Below are 19,079 nucleotides of genomic sequence, written 5' to 3' on the forward strand. Positions count from 1 at the left end.
GTTTTGTACTTGAATCCAATAATTAATTTCCTAATGCCCTTCATTGCTGTCGCAACCTTTTAGATGGTAACTTTATTTGGGCACGTGATGCAGTAATTCTGCTCTTACCACATAATTGCAGAGCACCAGGGCAGTGCTGGGGAGGAGCTCTTGGAGTTTAATGCTGGGTCTACGTTGAAGCCTTTTTAGTCGAAGCTGTTTTAGTGGGAGTTCTTGTAATCAAATTTCACTCTTTTTCTTTTCGTTCCTCAATTATTGTTGTACTTCACCATTACAAACAATGAATTTACGGTGCAGTCCATATCCTTAAAGTAATCAAAATGGACAATTATTTTTTAAATTAAATATTGCAGCTTTTATTATAAATGATTTTTCCGTGCACATTATTATTTTGGTAATTCATGTGCCTTCGTGATTTTTAATCAAACCAACTTCCCATCTCTCTTCTTTTTCTCTTATGATGTTAACTTGCACAAGGGCAGGACAACCTGTCACTAACATGACCATCACAGCAATGGCAAACCACAATGATCAATCAATTCCCCATGGCGAAATGAAGTTCTGCCCATTTTTAAAAAAAAACTTGTTTGAGAAGGTTTTTCATTTTGTCCACAACAGGGAAGAAAAGTATTTCGCAAATTCTGTTTCATTCCGACATTAAAGGGTCACCGAAAACTAAAAATGTTTTCACTCATTTACCCATGTCAATTCAAAACCATTTGACGTTATTTCTTCTGATATGAAGAATCATTTCATTATATGAAGATAAAAATATGCAGTGAAGGTTTCCATTCAAGAAAGAACTCTAGCTTTGGAACAACATGATGATGGTTTTCATTTCGGATGCACTGTCCCTTTAATTTGGTTTCATTAGCCCTAATTTATTGTAACGTTTCAGTTATATGAAATGTAAATTTTCTGACTGTAAATTTTCTTTCTAAATGTAAATTGACATCCTTGCTTGCTTAGTCTTTTTCTATTTACATACATAGCCACTTCTCAGACAGCGTGCGAATGCTGAATTGAGCTCTCCTTCACATCTTTTTGTGCTTGAACCAAGCTGCAGCACTCCTCTCAGAAACTGAAGCCTTCGCACTTTGATCGCCCCCAGGTGGCCGGTCCCAGTATAGCCGCCCCTCTTTGTTTTCTAATGGACTCGAGGCAAACTAAACAATCAAATTACACTTCAAATATTTTCCCGCCAAAGTTTGTTTATGTCATTGTAGGCAGTTATCATCACGAGGATTTCATTTCAAGTGTTCGGTTTTTAAATAAGTTTAGTTTTAGTTAGATATTTGATGCTATAAATACGGGGGGGTGTGACCTCATGATTGAGTGAAGTTGTCACTGAGGCATTAATGGACTTTTTTTGGGATTTTTGGGAGCGGATTGGAGCTTTAGCTTTAATTTCTACATTTCCATAACACTAGGGCTGAAACGATTCCTTGAGAAACACGAATTGGTGGGTAAAGTAAAAAAAAAGTAACATTCTCAAAATTATGGCTGGATGGGAAATAAATCTTTTAATAATGACGCGGGACTCTCATTTCATGGTAAAAGGCATTCTTTGTCATTCTTTAACTTTCGGTTTCATCTAATTTCAAGACCAGAGGCTGCAACGCGAGAGAGACCGGCATCAACACTGGTCTCGCTATTTTTAAATGAAGACGAATGTGTGTTGAGATGCGATTCTGATTATTTAAGCTTCATTTGTGGCAGTTTGTGGACTCACGCGTCAGCTGAAGATAGACCAGCACTCAAAATACATAGGCTAATCATGAATGGAGTTTGCACATAAATCACTGTTATTGTGACATGTTTGTGAAATGTTTAATGGGACTTTTTCAGAGCTGTGTGCTTTCATTGATTTGTGTAATTTAAAATCTCAATGGTATCTCTCATTTTCAGAAATACCATTTTTAATAATTTTTCTAAAAAGGAAACAAATTAGTTGTTCATTTTAAGATACCCGTCTTATTTTCTCTTGTTTATTAACTTGCTCTTTAATAAAGAAAAAAGTACTTATCCGATTAATCGATGGAAAACTACTCGATTACTAAAATATTCGATAGCTACAGCCCTTTTTCACACAAACATAATTGATTGTTCTGCATATGTGAGAGTGTTGGTGGGCTTTTGATATCGCGGCTGTACCGAAATCACTACTGTGCAGACTCCGGTCCCAAGATATCAGCGCCGTGTGGGGTGTCTGAAAGCTTTAACTCTGGTAAGCAGAAACGGATGAAGTCGCGTCGTCCATATTTTTTTTAAGTTCTATGGCTTGAAAGGACATTTATTTACACAAAATTACATCCAAAAATGCAAGTCTCTGTGAGTATCCAACTGTAATAAATAACATAGTCTGTTGTATGATATTTTAAGTGAAAATAAACAGAAATGCAGTGCTATTTTACATTTGATTATTCTTTTTCTCTAGCTGAAAATTAGTGTTAGACTTACCTGAAAAACACAGGAAGCAATGTTTATTTTATTTGTATGTTTGTTCTATTCTATATGTGCTGTTGCTTGTAATTTGATTATTTGCTCTTATTTTATTACTGACAGTTTACTTGTCTTTAGCTATATTTGAAATATGAATTAGGCTAGTAGATTTTGGTGTCACAACCTTAGTAATTACGGAGCCTTGTTGACAAGCGCTATTTACACTAGCTCCGCCCAGCAATGCCTGGTTCAGCCAACAACCAAGATTAAAAAAAAGATGTGATTGTTATAACATCTCCAGTGGCATAATAGATTGTACGGTTTATGCAACTAGCTTTTGACGAGATAGCCCTAGGGTTGAATCTGCCTTTTGACGAGCTCGCTCCTCTCCCTTTTCCATCACATGCATGATCATTCGAATATACTCCAGGGTTTAGCATAAAAATTAGCATATGGCTTTGCATCAGTAGAAACCCTGGAGTATAGTCAAATGATTGTGCTTCCCCCCCCTCATATCCCCCTGAGACGAGAGATTTAAGCATTTTATTTCTGAAAAAAATTCCTCCCGTGACGCGTTAGCGAGAGGCTAAAGACTACAGCCAGCAGAGGGAGCCATTTCCTCATGTTTTCAACCCGCACATGGGGGATGAGAGGTCGCACTCACAGCAAAGGTCGCAGCTGCCAGCATTAATTTAAACGGATTCTAAGCAATGTAAGTGTTTTAACTTCTCAAATTAATTCCTATGAAAGTTAAGCTTACAAAGGCATGAACTGAAAATGCGCCAGACTGAACTCACGTTGTGAATGTATGCCGCGAATGTGGTCGCGATTACCTCAGCTCTCATCACGAGAGCTCATCAGCTCATTTATGACATTAAATGTAGTCTGACTCCTGCAGCGTTAGTCCTGTGAGACTCAAGCAACAGGCAACTCGATCGTTATATTGAACACACACATTCAGTATTTAATTGTAGTGCCTGTTCTCTCAGTCACAGTAATCCAGTAGTGGTGGCTTTGGGAATGGCCTCACAGGAGAGCGAAGCATTCTGGGAGTTGTAGTCTTTCATCCTCATGAGACAAAAATACATTTTCTGTCTTTTCTCAGTCTAGAAGGCACCAAATTCAAAAATAATTTCACATTTCTACTACAATAATGACCCAGTTTAAATACAGATTCATCTTTCCAGCGCTGAAGTACCCCTTTAAGCATGCAGCTACAACATGCACTTTTACATGCATGTCTTTGGTTGGTGCAAATTTGTCATCCCCCCCCCCCCCCCCCACCACAAGACTTTGCACACACATAGCTCTGATGGCACTGACTTTAGCCATTTCTTTTATGATGAGCTGCTTTACTATCTTGTCTCTTTTTTTTTATAGTGTAACTCTCCAATAACTTGTTGGTGGCATTAGGCTAAATCGTGCTGCTGGCAGCATGAGAGCTATAGATACCAGGAGTAATAGACCAATATAATGATAGCATGCTCTGATATTCCCACAGGTCTTGTAGTATTACTGAAGTCAGCATATTCTCAGGCCCTGCTATAGTGTTTGCTTCAAGTATCTTTTTGTATTGCTCGTAAATAACGTTTGCGTGGCCACTGTGCCTGTAGTAAACAGTGTTGTTAATGTTATTGCAGTTTTTCAATAGTTGTCCATGTTATCTGGGAAGGGTGCCTTCAATTTGAAAATCAAAGTTTGCCTGAGCTTTATAGGTGGGAATCTTCTAACTGCATTCTTGGGAAAGTCATTAAAAATAGTGTTTGGAGGGTGGTGTTGAGACCTGTTTTGGGAAAATCCTGTTGGTATAGTCTCTGACAGGAATGCAAAATCTTGGTCGGTTTGATGTTTTCTTGAAGATAGTGGCCTGTTGTGTCCTGGCTTTGGTCTGGAGGAAATGTGATAGCATTCAAGTTCGAATCTCTTTTGCAAAAATGAAAGTATAATATAAACATATTCAGATGGTTTAATTGTTCACTTGTTGAGTACTGGTCCATTTTTTTGCAGCCTAATAGGGCTGCACCATAATGGTTAAACTGATAAACGATTATTTTGCCCAAATTATAGGCCCAATTGCGATTATTAATCACAGTTATTCTCGTTTGAGAAATTTCTTTACATTTCATCAAAATTCTTTCCCTTTCACTTGAGCACAAATCAGGAGAACTTGTACGCAAGGTTTATTATTATTTTATGGTTTCCTGATTCATTATATTTAGATACAGTAACACACTCTTCATTATGAAAACTAGTAAAACCTTAAGAAGCTTCCCTCAAAAGCAAAAATTCCTAAAAATCATTTAAACTTTTTTCCTCCCATTAAAACAGCCAAATACTTTGTATTGTAAAACACAGAGCTAGCATAAGTGCATTAATTCAGAAACCACAATCGCAAACAATATAAGTCTAGATTCATATTTAAATTTATTACAGTTTAATACAGATGCTTACAGTTTGCTTACAGATTTGTGGCCTTGCAACCTTGTGAAGGAACACAGATGGGCTGTATCACACTAACACTTTTATTTGAGCAGATTATCACAATGAACATTCTTAAACTTCAACATACATGTTTGTCTTTAGATCACTGATGCTTATTGTTGCCAGGTTGGAACGATTAAGGAAAATGTCGGGCTGAAATGTTTCTATTTTAATAAAAAAAAAGCTCTAATTGGGACACACTTGTGTTAAACTAGCAACCTCAAGCTTGAGAGCTTATGGAGGTTTGTTAAACGGCAGCACGTGTAGAAATACATGAATGTTCACCAGATGACTTGAATAGCTATGTTTGGAAAGAATCATTGGGTGCGTTTACATGGACACCAGTAAGCTGATAACTTAAAAAAAATCAGCTTATTGAAATAACCAGTTTTCCCCGTTTACATGCGAACCAGTAAACAGACAACGCAAGTTAACCACGTTTACATGACTTGTATAAACCGGGTTATTCCTTGTAGTGACGTCAAAAATAATAACGTCCGCATATCTGAGTTTTTCAAATGTTACGTCAGTTGTGATGTTAAATAAAGCGTGCGCCGTGTCAGCGGGAGATTTACGGCTCATATTATCCCTTATGCAGTTATGCAGCGTTTTGACTGAACCTCTTCTAGGCTACTTCTGCTGCATGAGAAAAGAGAACACCTCTTTACAATTTTCTGGGTCTTAAACGAGTCTGCGTTTGTGATATATGTCCTTATTTCATGCAAAACGCTAGCGCGCTCTGTCTGGATGCATTTAAATCTGTTCTAAGTTTGCTTTTTTGTCACCTATCACACATGTGCCACTCCAATAAGCTTACAGGAAGCAGGTTAATGCGTTTACATCGAGGTAAGAGGAAGAAAACTACCTGCCCCGACCAGTTTATGTTTACGCCGTTTATGACATTACTCCGATAAAAGAAAACGGGTTACCGCGTTTACATGACCATGTTCATTGTCGGCTTATTCGGCATAATCGGCTTAATAACGTGCATGTAAATGCACCCATTGTTGAATGAGTAGGATGTTTTTGTTGGGGGATTGAAAGATAATTACAATTTCAATTTCGGTGTTCGTTTTTGCTAGCCTGACGTGGTCATACTCATAGACAGTAAAAGAAATGGACAGAGCGATCCCATTGACGTTAACGGCGAAATAATGAAGTCAACCTAGGAGCACTCACTTCCTGATGGCTGAGCGAACTGCGCCGGCTCAGACTGAGCTTGACGACGTAGATGTGACGTGAGCCTCCTGTCTGACAGCTGTAGGTCTTCTAGTAGATGTGGAAAGTGAAAGCTGAATCACATTGTTTAAATATTTTCTCCCGTTGCTTTTGGCTCACTATGGGCTTCTCCCCATTCTTCTCCCTTGACTTTATCAGACTTTGTCTCCACGTCCCCCCGACTGTCTCATAGACAGTAAAAGATTGCCTGCGAGCGTCTCCTCAGGTCTATACGGTAATTTCTCAACTGTGCGACAGAGTCGTGTTGGTTATGACGTAATCGTTAGCCTATTTTTACAAAAACAGCTTCTGCGGGCGATAGTGTAAGATACAAGGTAACGGAGCCTTTTATGCATTGTCGTGTTTCTTTAGAAATAAACAATGGACAAATGGAGTCTGTAAACGTCTCAGATGTAAAGTTATTCACTGTCAAAGTGACTCAAAAATGAATGGGAGTCAATGGGATGCTAACAGCAGGTGATGGCTTGGTTAGCAATGGCAGCCCCTAGGGGTGGAACGCTTTTCGAGCGCTAGATTACCCCCTTGGTCATACTCAATTCTAGTCAGAATATGAGTCTGAAACTGCTCCATTGGGCTGTGATTATGAGGCGTGTTTCAACCGAACTAGGAAAGACATCAATTGGACAGACCTACAACCAATCAGAGCAACGAAGGGACGCATAACGTTACTTGTCAAATGTCAACAGAGCTCAACTGCACTGTGATGCCAAGTCCGCATTTTTTCCGCGGGTTCTTTTCTATGTCTGCGGGTTGAAGCGACTATTATGTGATATATAGACCCTGGAGTGCGAATTTTAGCAGGCAACATTGCCACAATAACACACATTTTGCTCCCCAAACGCCATTTTTTCACCGGAGAACCCCCCTAGTAGTTGCCGCGTTTTGTTGTAAAAACTTGGCAACCCTGTCTGCACGCGCGCTGAAATCAGGCTGGAATACACGATCATTTCTGAGAGAAATTGTAATGGTGAATGCATACAAACAAGCTCTCCGTTTAGGATTCAAACAAACATAATCCAAGCCCCTTTGATGACGTGCATGATTACATTACTGTTGATCATCTGTCCGTCATCATCTAAAGCCCGCCCTGATGATTTCATTGGTCCGAACAGTTTCTGTTTGGGGATAATTACTCCTCTATGGAGCAAGGCCAGACCGAATTGCCCGACCTAAAATTTTTGTGGGCGGGGCTAAGTTCGGCTGGCATCCAGGCTACATTTTTGCATTTATAAGAACACAAACCTTTTTTCCAGGAACCATAAATAGAAGAAATCTCCACATTCCAACTTTTTTGACCAATTTAGTGTAAAATAATAATGTTACTTTTATTCTGATTATTACAGTCTTGGGAAACATCTTGGAATGCTGCTTTCCTGAAGGACCTCATAAAAATAATAGCTGGATGCGCTGCCGGTTTCAGAGTGAAACTTGGCACTTTTGCGTGCACACAGTTTGTGGTTCAGTGAAGCACTGTATCATGGGCTGCATGTGTGTGGATTAGCAGTGCTTTTCTGGAGCTTATATTTATTTAAATAAATCGCAGCATGCTTGGTTTGACAGACGTATTAAGCTATTTCATAATATCAATTTATTTCGATATATTGTGCATCTCTATTTTGTTACCAATGCAAGATAGCAGGAATGACAAAGAACAATCTGAGTTTATTTGTTTCAGTTAGACTTCAGAGTAGCTGTTGACACATCTGCTGTACGTCAGGTCCTGTTTGACAGGATTTTGTTATCTGGTGTGCTGTCACTTTTTTCTCGGAGCATTTATAGCGGGTCCTTCCTCTTCAGTAGTTAAAGGTGAAGTCAGAGAGCTTCCTTTGGTGCATATGATGCTCTCTTAGGAAAGACTTTGCCTCTTTGAAGCAAACCCCTGAGGAGATCTGAAGATGGAGCTGTGTGGATGTTATTAACCATGGCTTAGCCAAAGAACATTGCAAATGTTTGATGTGTGAGGGTCCTTTTTCTCTACTCTCTGTAGGTTTCCACAATCTGCAATCATTTGTTTAATAATTTCTGCAATATTGCGAAACATCTGTGGGATGTTTCGTTTTCCCTTTATACTATATTTTTCATTTTATTCTTGGGTGGGTTTTTTGTGTGTGGAAACAATGTAAAAATGTGTGTGGGTGAATGTGAGCTACAGGGAAATAACATGAACTCGGATTCAAACTCTGGTGACTTGTACTTTCAATTGGCTGCATCACAACTGTAGCATTGTTGTGATGAAATGGAAGTAGCAACAGAAATTTCTCCTGGGATGTGACGTACACACAAGTAAAATGGATTATCCAAAAAGAAAAGAAAATCAAGTTATGAATGAGATTTTAGTAACACTTTAGTTTAGGGTCCAATTCTTATATTAAGTAGTTGTTTATTAGCATGCAGTACATATACATGCCTTATTCTACATGACTATATACTATATCCCTTAATCCTGTCAATACCTAAACTTAACAACCACCTTACCAACTATTAGGAGTTATCTGAGGCAGAAGTATTTAAAGGTAGGAAAGGTATTTGTTTGACAGTGTTGTGCAAGTTACTTCCAAACTGTAATATATTATAGATTACTTACTACTGCTATTTAAAAGTAATTCATTACACTACAATATTACTGTCTCAGAATTGTAATGCGTTACATTACTCCTGTATTACTTTTGAGTTACTTTCACCAAAATAACTACAGAAGTAGCTCTTAACATTATAAGATGTAGACAGAGAGCATTTTACATCCAGTAGAAGGCGATATGATGAAGAATAATGACATGGGCCATCCAGGCTAACAATAGAGAATTGGCAAAAAAGTGAATGCTCAAGACAATGCAAGAAATCATGACGATCCATCTCTGTTATAAGTATTATTTTAAAGGTAAAGTGATTATCTGGCAATATCTGGGAATAGCTTAGGTCTGTTCATAGACACAACAGAACTAAGTTATGACAATATGCGCATTTGTTATTTTCTTATTGTTGCGACATAGTTGCGAGATAGCCTAGTTATTTCGGTTTTAGAAAAAGGTTGTATTTGACTGCATTTGCATTTGACTAGCCTACGTTCTTGTCCTCATCTCTGATAAACTAAGCAATACGCATCCATCTCGCGAATGTACAGTAGGGATGAGACGGTGTGGACATTTTCCCACCGGTTAATCAAAGTGTGATGACATCACCGGTATCTGGGCTTTTAAATCACTAGTCTATTTAACCGAAAGGAACATGCGCACTGCCGCTTGGGCATTAATAACGGGAGGAGTGGATGCAAAGCGAGTGCTTTCAATGAATTCCTATAAAAGTTAAGCTTCCATATGAACTGAAAACGCGCCAGTGCGCGCACACAGTGAATGACAGCTCGTTAGTAAATGCGCGCTCTGTCTGCGGCCAAGCAGATTTTTAGTTTCGGTTTAAAATTAGCCTATTATTCTTAATGAAATACACAACACAATGACAAACCCCCTTTAATAGGCGCTTTTACATTTTACTTTGAAACCAAATCTTCCGCGATCATCTGTCAGCTCAAGATCACATTTTCGGTTCATGCTTCCGTTTTTATTTGAACGGCCTGTTCTCTAACTGAACTAAATTACTTTATTGCTATAAAAAATCTAAACGACGGTGTCACGGTGTGCAGTAGTCTTATTCTGTCATCTTCACCCAAGTGTTGTTTATAGGCATTAGGCCTATAGTTTGGCTCTGCAGCGCGCGTCTTGTCTCTCGTCCGTTCTTCGATGCGCTTGCCGTTGTGCTATTCTTTGAAACGACAGAGCCTTTAAACCTTCTTTAGCCACTTTTCCACCGGCCAGCGCGAGCACAGAGACTGAAATCATGCCTGCGGTACTTCTGTAAAATCCGCAATAAACACGTACGCCTTCACTGGACTATGTCACACCATATCCAAAAGTACACCAGCAAGAGGGAGATGAATTGAAGTACTGAATTGAAGGAAAATGAAGTAAATCGTTATACAAAAATATATCAGAAGCTGTCAGTTAGTATTTAATTACTAACCTGGACACCACACGCGGCTATTGAATGACCACGAACAGGTAATAACTTGCATTTTTCATGCGTTAATGTATCACGCCTTTTTTTCCTTTTCCTTTTTATTGTATTTCTTTTCTTTTTGGGGGGGGGGGGGGGGGGGGGTAACGCACGCGTTACTGGAAATGTACCGAGTAAAATATTACTGAAAATTGATTAGTAATGCCTTACACTACTGCGTTACAGCAAAAAGTAATACGTTACTGTAATGTATTACTTTTGTAATGCGTTACTCCCAACACTGTTGTTTGATATGGTAACGAGCTAGTTATATTTATAAGGCATAGAAAACGGGTAGCATCATGTTTTTTCAATAACATCAGTTATACTGTGATGAAGATGAATTTGGTGTGAGATTCATAACATATACTGTGTTTTGCATGTAAGAGTTTCCATGATGAAAGCATTGTTGATTAGTAGTAGCTAAAGCTAACTTAGCTCTAAAAAAGCTCCTGGATGCGGTGTACTAGCTTTTACAGATGCATTTTGTTATCTAAAGTTAATTTTGCGAAATTCAACACAACAGTGATCAACTTGAGCTAAACATATTGAGTATTTATCATCTCTACTAATGGCTAAGTGTATAAAATTGTAACTTTATGCTAAGTAATGTTATGTTAGCTATATTAGGCAGCTTCATGTGCTCTTGATACATGCTTCATGAAAACATAAACCAAAAAAATGTATAATCAAAATGAAAGATTACCTGTCCAGCAGAAATTCAGCCAGCAAAGAGTCTTTTTTCAGGTCCCTCAGTTCTCACCATCGCTGAAAAGCCACGCAGATATTTATTCGTGTTTGATTTCTTTGTTTATCCAAAGACTTTCTGTGCATTGCCTTTTCTCGTACTGTCTTCCTTCTTTTTGCATCGTTTGCCTTCGCTGACTGTAAAACCCTGCACTGTGAATTTTAAATGCTCTTTCTCTTCCATTATTTTGCCTAGGTTTCTTGCCTCTTGAACTGCTCAAATCAAACGAGTGCGCGCATGTGTGGGCAGATCCTGTAGCGAAAGCGGTGGTCGCCATGGTAGCTAGAGAGAGTGACAGTCGCCCAAGCCAATCATTTGTTTCGTCCCGAACGAAAATAATAAGCGGTATTTATTGCAGATTAAAAAGTCTAGAGTCACTCGTTTTTTATACTCTCCTTTTCAGAGTACTTAAATTTTAATAATGTATTGACATATAAAGAAAGTTTAAACAAATTTGGACAAAAGTGTTTTAGATCAGTCTGTCCTACCCTACTTTTAATAGTTGGTATATAGTGAGAATTGAGCTCTAAAGTGTGACTGACATTTTGATTAAACATTACGATCCATTACACACATTCACAAAATAAATAAGTAAAAATTTTATTTAATGCACTTAAAAACCAACCAGTTGACCATGCAAGTCCCACAGAATTCTGGGATATTGAAAACTTGATGCATGTGCATCATAAGCAAAATGTGCTGTCTAGCTTTTCCCCTCTGTATAAAGGCAATGTAGAGTACTACTATTGATGATGAGATGATTTGCAGGAATTTGTATGGTATTGTTTTTCAATATTTCAGAGATTTTGAACCCATCAGGTGCTTTCAGTTCATCTTGTGATTGGCTGTCTTGTCTGTGCTTTGTCCGAGTAGCCTGGCTTACTGTCACGCAAGGACTGCTCAGTCCTGCTTTACTCCTCTGCCTCCACTGTGGTGTGTCCTAGCTGCTAATCAGTCGTGCCGTCTGGCTGTGCCTGCAAAGAATGTTTTTTGGGTGTCCGGATGGTGCAGGAGTGAATCATAAACAGAAGTCGCCAGCCTCGGGGAGCCTGGTGTGCAGGTTTGTTGGAAGCAGCTGCTGTCAGGCGGCTCTCCCAACACTCATGCATGCGCTCTGAGGAGAAGCGGCTCTGTGTGTGAAGTGTCAAATGCCCATCTTTATGAGGTGTTACCATAATCCCAGTTGATTATGTCTCTAGTGAATGTAAACGAGTGGAAAATCAGGTGTGTGCTGATTGTCAATCTGTACGTAATGTCTTGCAGTTTTAAAATAGGGTTGGGTATTGGGAACCGGTTCCATTTTAAAACCAGGTCCAAAGAAATGTGGATTCTATAGGACACGTGTTTATCGATTCTTGTGTGTGCATTTGAATGTGATTTTTGACTATTCAAGCACAAGGAGATGCGAAAGAGCTGCGCACTAGGGATGCTCCGAATGATCAGATGCAGATCGATATTGGCATGATCATCACATTCTATGACTTGATCCGGAGCCACTAAATTAGGCCGATCTCGCCAATCGATCACAATTTGATGACGTCAGACTTTAGCGCCACAGTCATGTTATTACGTGCAGTCTCAAGAAACCATTCGTTTTTAAGCCTTGCGATTTAAGAACAAGTGATTTAAAACGGCTCGCATGCAGTTAGCACTGACACAGTGCTCATTTGAATCTGAGAGATGGGTTCTGAGTGCAGTAAGCGCGCCCTTAAAGCTGCTGCTCATACGCCGTGTGAGTACTTTTAAACATCCCTGTCTTTGCGAGTATCTTCATAAACACTGTCTTAAGTGGATGTAAATGCATTTGGTGTTAAAGTGAAAGCAGGCTAATAAAGCTGCCGCCGTCCTTGCCGGTCATGTTATTCAAATAGTCTCTCATTGCACTTAAAGGTCCACTGAAATCAAAATTTTCGTTTTTTAGCTTTTACTATGACTGTGTTAGCCCTAAAGTTATGAATAAGCTGGTATGTTCCAAAACTATGACACAATTTGCATTTAGGAGATATAAGCATTCAAAATTTACAGTCTCCCATTTCCTTTAAAACGAATCTCAGATTTTGGTGACATCATCGCAGACTTCACTTTCTCGTCAAATCTTCTGTCCAATCAAAATGCTCTCTAGAATCTAAAGCCTGCCCCCTTACACTGCTGAAACTGCTGCTGAAATTGGTCAGTTGTTTACACACATTTACTAATTTCTACGTGGTGAAAGGCACATAGCACACTATAAATGTGATACGAAATGATGCAGTGTAAATATGCTTTCATTTGAGGCGAATAAAGTCTGTTTTCACGTTAGTTTCACGCACTGCCTCAGCGCACACACCCCAACGGCTCTGGTCTAAATTTAGACTACAGACACTAGAGCGCAGCGCGGATCATATATGCGCGAGTCCGCGCTGACAACAAACATATCGACCCATTTGAATTCTGCACAGAATGCTGCATTTCAAAATCGATATGGAGGAGATTATGATGGTAAACAGTTAGAGAAAACTGGCTTTACCAAACTGAGAAAGGTCCGCTCTTGCGCTCTAGTCAAACTGTATATTAACAAAATGCTATTGGCTGTTTCAAAAAAGGGGAGGAGCTGCTAACAGCTGAAGCCGTTTCAGGGGAAATTACGTCAACACATTGAATAATGCGGCGCGTTCCAAAGCATTTCAGTGGGCCTTTAAATAACTTTTGTGAAGAATATGCACTGTTTTTGTAGCTTAGAAATCTAGACGCACCCTAGCGGCAGCAAATCTAATCTGCCGCGAGTGTCGTCTAGCAACTCTCAATAAATTTCTGAGCTGTAAAAACCAAACTCTGGTCAGGCCAATCACGTCGTTTATAGAGTCGGTGGGCGGGGCTTAACATAATGAAGGCAGAGTTGCGCTTGCGTGCTTCTAGTAAACACAGAAGCTGGCGAATGGCGGTCTTTCGGGTCTGCTTTGACCACGACTCGGGAAGACTTGGAGTTAAGCTTTTCTCTGAGAAAAGAACAAAGGGAAAATGTGTTCGGAGTTTTGCCGACCGGATATGGTGAATGTTTAATCTGTCAACTAGCTCCGCTTCACGTTGCTCTGGTTGGTTGCAGGGCTATCCAATCGCGTGCAGAGGGAGTTTGAAAGACAACCGTTTATCCGCCCCTCAGATTGAGCCCTGTCAATGGTGAGTTTCCAGACCAAACATCTTGATGTGGGTCTGGCTTGTCAGGCTACTGTTTATGTAGATTTATGTTATATTTATATTTCTAGTGCTTGATGTTTAGCGCTCAAGAGTTGATGGTTAGTGTCTATTCCGCAAATATTTTGGATGCAAAGAGGACTATACTACCTCCCCAAAATGCTTAAAAAACTAAAATTTATACAGAGAATCCTGCCTTACCTACTTAAGTAGGACATAGGAAGGAAGCACACAAATACTCAGCTCATTTTTGTTTTAGTCTACTCATTTAGTTCATTTAGGAGTTGCAGTGTTTCTATTTGTTTTTGTCCTCAGTCACGTATTGGATAATGTTTAATTACACCTTATGGGTTGTAATTATGTTCAGTTTGACATTAAGTCTAGTAGGCTCTTTAATAAGCCAGAGTATCCTAATATGGGTAGTGTTTTGCATAAGCCCTGTTTTTTAAACACCTATTAAAATGTTAATTGTTAAATTAATATTTGATGTGCTTATTTGCGCTCAATTAAAACAACAACCTATAACATTACTGTAAATAACATCTATGGTATTACTTATCTGTAAAAATCAAATCAGCATTGGCCGCTCATGAAGAAAAAAAAGAAAAAGTAATCTGTATCGGCTGCAAAAACCCAGAGTTCTCTTTTGCGTCGCTTTGCACTTGAATAGACAAATACATAAATTAATGTCAAAATATCCTCGCTAGCACAGTCAGTTTTGTCTTAAACACATGTAAACCTCGATTAAATGCTGAAATCATGAAAAATAAGTTAATCATGGCTTTCAACAAATATTAAGCAGCACAACTGTTTTAACAATATTAGAAATGTAGCTTTACCTCCAAATCAGCATATTAGAATGATTTCTGAAGGATCATGTGACGTTGAAGACTGGAGTGATCATTTTATTTCTGTTTAGATTTAAATGTACTCTTAAGAGCATATGATAGGATCATTATTGCAGTGATTTTTATGTTTCTAGCATGTTATATGTTTGACAACAGTTCTTCTAACCCTAATTGATGGATTGTGTAGCTTTTAATTTCTTAAAAAGCCATTAACACATGTAGTAACTAGCAAGACAAATTTGGCCATATTCCAGGATGACAATGTCAAGATTCATCTGGCTAAAACTGTGAAAGAATGTTTGAGATGGAGCATGAAGGATCATTTTCACACATGAATTAGCAGCTCTTAAATTCATTGAAGGTCTTTGGGATGTGCTGGAGTAGACTTTACAGAGTGCTGGACTCTTTCATTGTCAACACAAGAGCTTGACCAAAAATGGATCCTGCTCTTGATGAGAATAACATCACAACATGTATTTACATTTAAGTGTTGTATCAATTTTTGGGTTAAGAACTTTAGTATTTAAGTAGTATTTAAAATCAAACAGCAGCTTTTGGTCCAGGCAGTGTATATTAAAATAGAAAACATTTACTTTGAAATAATATTTCAGAATGTTACTGTTACTTTTTACCTTTTGATTAAATAAACATAGTCTTGGTGAGCACAAAATACTTCATTCAAACACATTAAAGCCCCCAAATACCAGACCCTTGAACTTTTGAACAGTAGTGTACAAAAGTAGGTTTATTTTACACTTATTCATAGAAGCCTATATTGCAAAAATGAAATGCTGCAGAATTACACTCAGTGATGAAACTAGCCTATTTCTGCTGTGAAGCACTGTTTATGTGTGCAGTGTAAATGCTGTGCAGTGCTTTTGTTCTAGTGATTCTTGCTTGTTTTCTTAAATTATAAATACATCTTTAGGTTTCAGCGCCATAGTTTGATGGTAAAAGGATGTGCCTGGGGTACTTGTAACACATTCCAGTTTAAAGTTAGTGAATCCATGCTGTCCAAAATGGGGTTTCACACTGACAGTTGTTTGTCTGAGTTAGTAACAGTAACTAATTATAGCCTTGTATATATTACGCTGTGGGAAGTACTTTAAAATTAAAAACAAATATTTGTGTTTTTATGCTCATGTTTTGACAATACAGTTCAGTCTTTTTAAAAATAATCTGTGCAGTGTTCCTGGTATTTTGTGTAAGCTGTTCTTCTCAGAAAGCCTAGTATTATGGGCAGAAGACCTGGCTTTATTTGTTCTAAAGCCACTTAATCACCTAGAAATGTTCCTGAGTTAGATTCTAAAGCTCCGTCTCAGACCTCCGTCGCCTGACCATCACAAACAGCCCCTAATCACCACGTCCACCTGTTGAAGGGGTAGTTAAACTGGTGATAACCATGTTGATGGTGTGACGGGCTTTTCGGGATAAGTGGCGGAGGGTGAGGGGCCCACATTGGCCTGCCTGGACCAGTGATTTATTGGCCTTGTTTCATCAGGAGAGCCACGTATTGATTAAAGTCCTGCTCCGTTTTGCTGCCATTTGTCTTGTCCCTCTCGAACTGGCTGGCAGACAGAAATGCTTATGCTGACTACTACTTCTTTCCCTCTTTCTTTTGCTCTCTCTCTCTCTCTCTCTCTCTCTCTCTCTCTCTCTCTCTCTCTCTCTCTCTCTCTCTCTCTCTCTCTCTCTCTCTCTCTCTCTCTCTCTCTCTCTCTCTCTCTCTCTCTCTCTCTCTCTCTCTCTCTCTCTCTCTCTCTCTCTCTCTCTCTCTCTCTCTCTCTCTCTCTCTCATATTGCAATTCGGCACCCCATAATGAAAACGCAGCCAGCCGCACAAGGCTGAACTGCACATCCCATCAGAGTCAGGATGGGTGAGAGAAAACAGTGCAGAAAGCAGGCAAGCGCATGTGCAGATCTACCTGTTGTATCCCTCCGTTACCTTCAATGTATAATAGACAGGCTTTCAGAGGCAGATTGCCACAGCGAGAGCGTTGGAGATCAAGGAGCGTCTGGGTCCATCTCTAAAAGCAAGGCTGAATTCTCAGTTTGTCATTTTAAATAATTTACATGCCTCGTTTTTAAAATTCTCCTCATAGCGTTCCTCCCTTTCCAGCTGTATATCGTCACCAGGCTTGCGGACTTGAAATGCATTCCTGTCATGATATATTTATAAAGCCTCATCCTGAGACTCCCTGTGTTGTGCCCTAGCTACCGGCAATACCCCAAGAGCTCTCGCACCACTGTGTGAAGAGCATAATGAAAAGTGTGAGTGTGTGAAAGGGTAACAGAAAATGCAGGTTTGGTGTTTCTTGGTACTTCCGCTTCTACATGTAAAAAAAAAAAAAAAAAAAAGGAACCAGCAAAAGGACCCATTATACGGCCTTGATGCACACTCGTACACAGAGTTCCTGGTTAAATAACAGACTGCAATGAGAACCGGATGAGCCCACGCTGGAGCTTTCCCATCAGTTCGCTGCAGGGACAGGGAGAGAAATGAAACCATCTCACCGGTGCCTGCAGCTCAAAAGGCTTGCCGCCTTAGCAACTTGGATGCTCCGTAGCGCACATTAGTTTCCTTTTGCCGTTACACTTTTCTGACAGATCTAGCTTTTCCTCTGTCCCTTTAAACACAATTTGCTGTAATTAATTGAATGGAAATTAAAGTCCATTATGCTCAATGTGTAGTAAAAGATAATGGCATCAGAGCCACAAGAGCTGAGATGCAGATTTTTTTTGCATGTCAGCATTTAGATGCAAATATCCGATGTTGAATGGTAGCTAGAACGACTCTCCCTTTTCCATCACTCCTTTCTCTGTCCCTCCTCCTTCCTCTTCCCTCCTCCCATGCAAAGATGGAGAAACGGTAAGTACCTAAATTAACACCACAGTGCTAATGTCCCTCTAAGGTTGCTCAATTGCTTGTATGCAATCTCTTGCACCAGAGTCATTTTGCGCTTTTATATTATTTCGAAAACAACAATGAAAATATAATTATGATATAAATGTTTTTCTCCAATGCGTGTTGGCCAAATTATGACACCCATAGAAATTCTTATGAGTAAAATATCTCTGAAGTAAGGATGTTAACGATTAAGCGAGAAAGATCATGCTTGGGACCATTTTTCAGCTAGGGTGACACCTTCATCATGACTTTGTTTGTATTCGCAGCCTTTTTTGTGCAAATGTCAGTTGTAATATTGTGTTTATTTTGTTTAGGCCTAGCATTTATATCTGAATTCTCAGATATATGCAATACACAACTAATAATGACTATGACTGCGACTCTAATATTATGTAACATTATAAAGAGAACAATATTGTAATAAAACATTGTGAATTATTTGGGTTTAGTTGCGGTTTTTAGCCATAGACCGTTTCAGCGGGATGTTACAGAAACCGTGCATCGACAGCAGGAGTTACACATTCCGAGTCGGACATAACTTGTACATTCGTGTCATTTTGTGCAGATATTATTTGTAATATTATGTTTATTTTGTATACATCTGATTTATCTCATATAGGATGAGTTTCATTCTATATTCATGAGTTCATGAGTTAAATAACACGCTAGCACAGCATTTCAGTTTATGTGTTCATTCAGTGTCTGCAGCTCAAACAGCAATGCAGGATTATAATGACTATGATTGGGACATATTGCATAACATTAATGAGAACACTATTTAAATAAATCGTTGTGATTTCAATGGGTTTAGTTGCCATTTTCAGCTCGTTATTCGGGAAAAGTGTGTCCACACATTCTGAATGACACATCTGAGGCGGCATTGGTTGTGTGCTGTTATATTTGATTATTAACTAAGTAATTTAATAAATGATCAATCACATCGACTCATTTTACAATCCTACTAGTCCTTTATTTAGACAAAAAACCCTTCTCATCCATTTGGTGAGAAGCATTGCCTTTTGCGCAGCATTTGCACACCCTGTCATGCTGTTGGCTAGAAGCCATGTTGCAGTGTTAAGGCTAACAATTAATTGATTGTTAATTTAAAGGACCGCTGATCATGGGAATTTGCGTAAATTGTAAATTTTTAACACACTAAGCACATGTGACTAGGAGCATGAAATTGTCCAGTCAT

At 39.0% G+C, this 19,079-nt stretch overlaps 1 protein-coding gene across 5 annotated transcripts in view; it reads left to right on the forward strand.

Moving 5' to 3' along the window:
* The window catches only part of atp11c (ATPase phospholipid transporting 11C), an 82,494-nt gene that overhangs the window by 1,060 nt on the left and 62,355 nt on the right, over nucleotides 1–19,079 (forward strand). The window lies entirely within an intron of this gene.

Source organism: Pseudorasbora parva, chromosome 11 (genome assembly GCF_024679245.1).
Source record: "Pseudorasbora parva isolate DD20220531a chromosome 11, ASM2467924v1, whole genome shotgun sequence".
Taxonomy (NCBI): domain Eukaryota; kingdom Metazoa; phylum Chordata; class Actinopteri; order Cypriniformes; family Gobionidae; genus Pseudorasbora; species Pseudorasbora parva.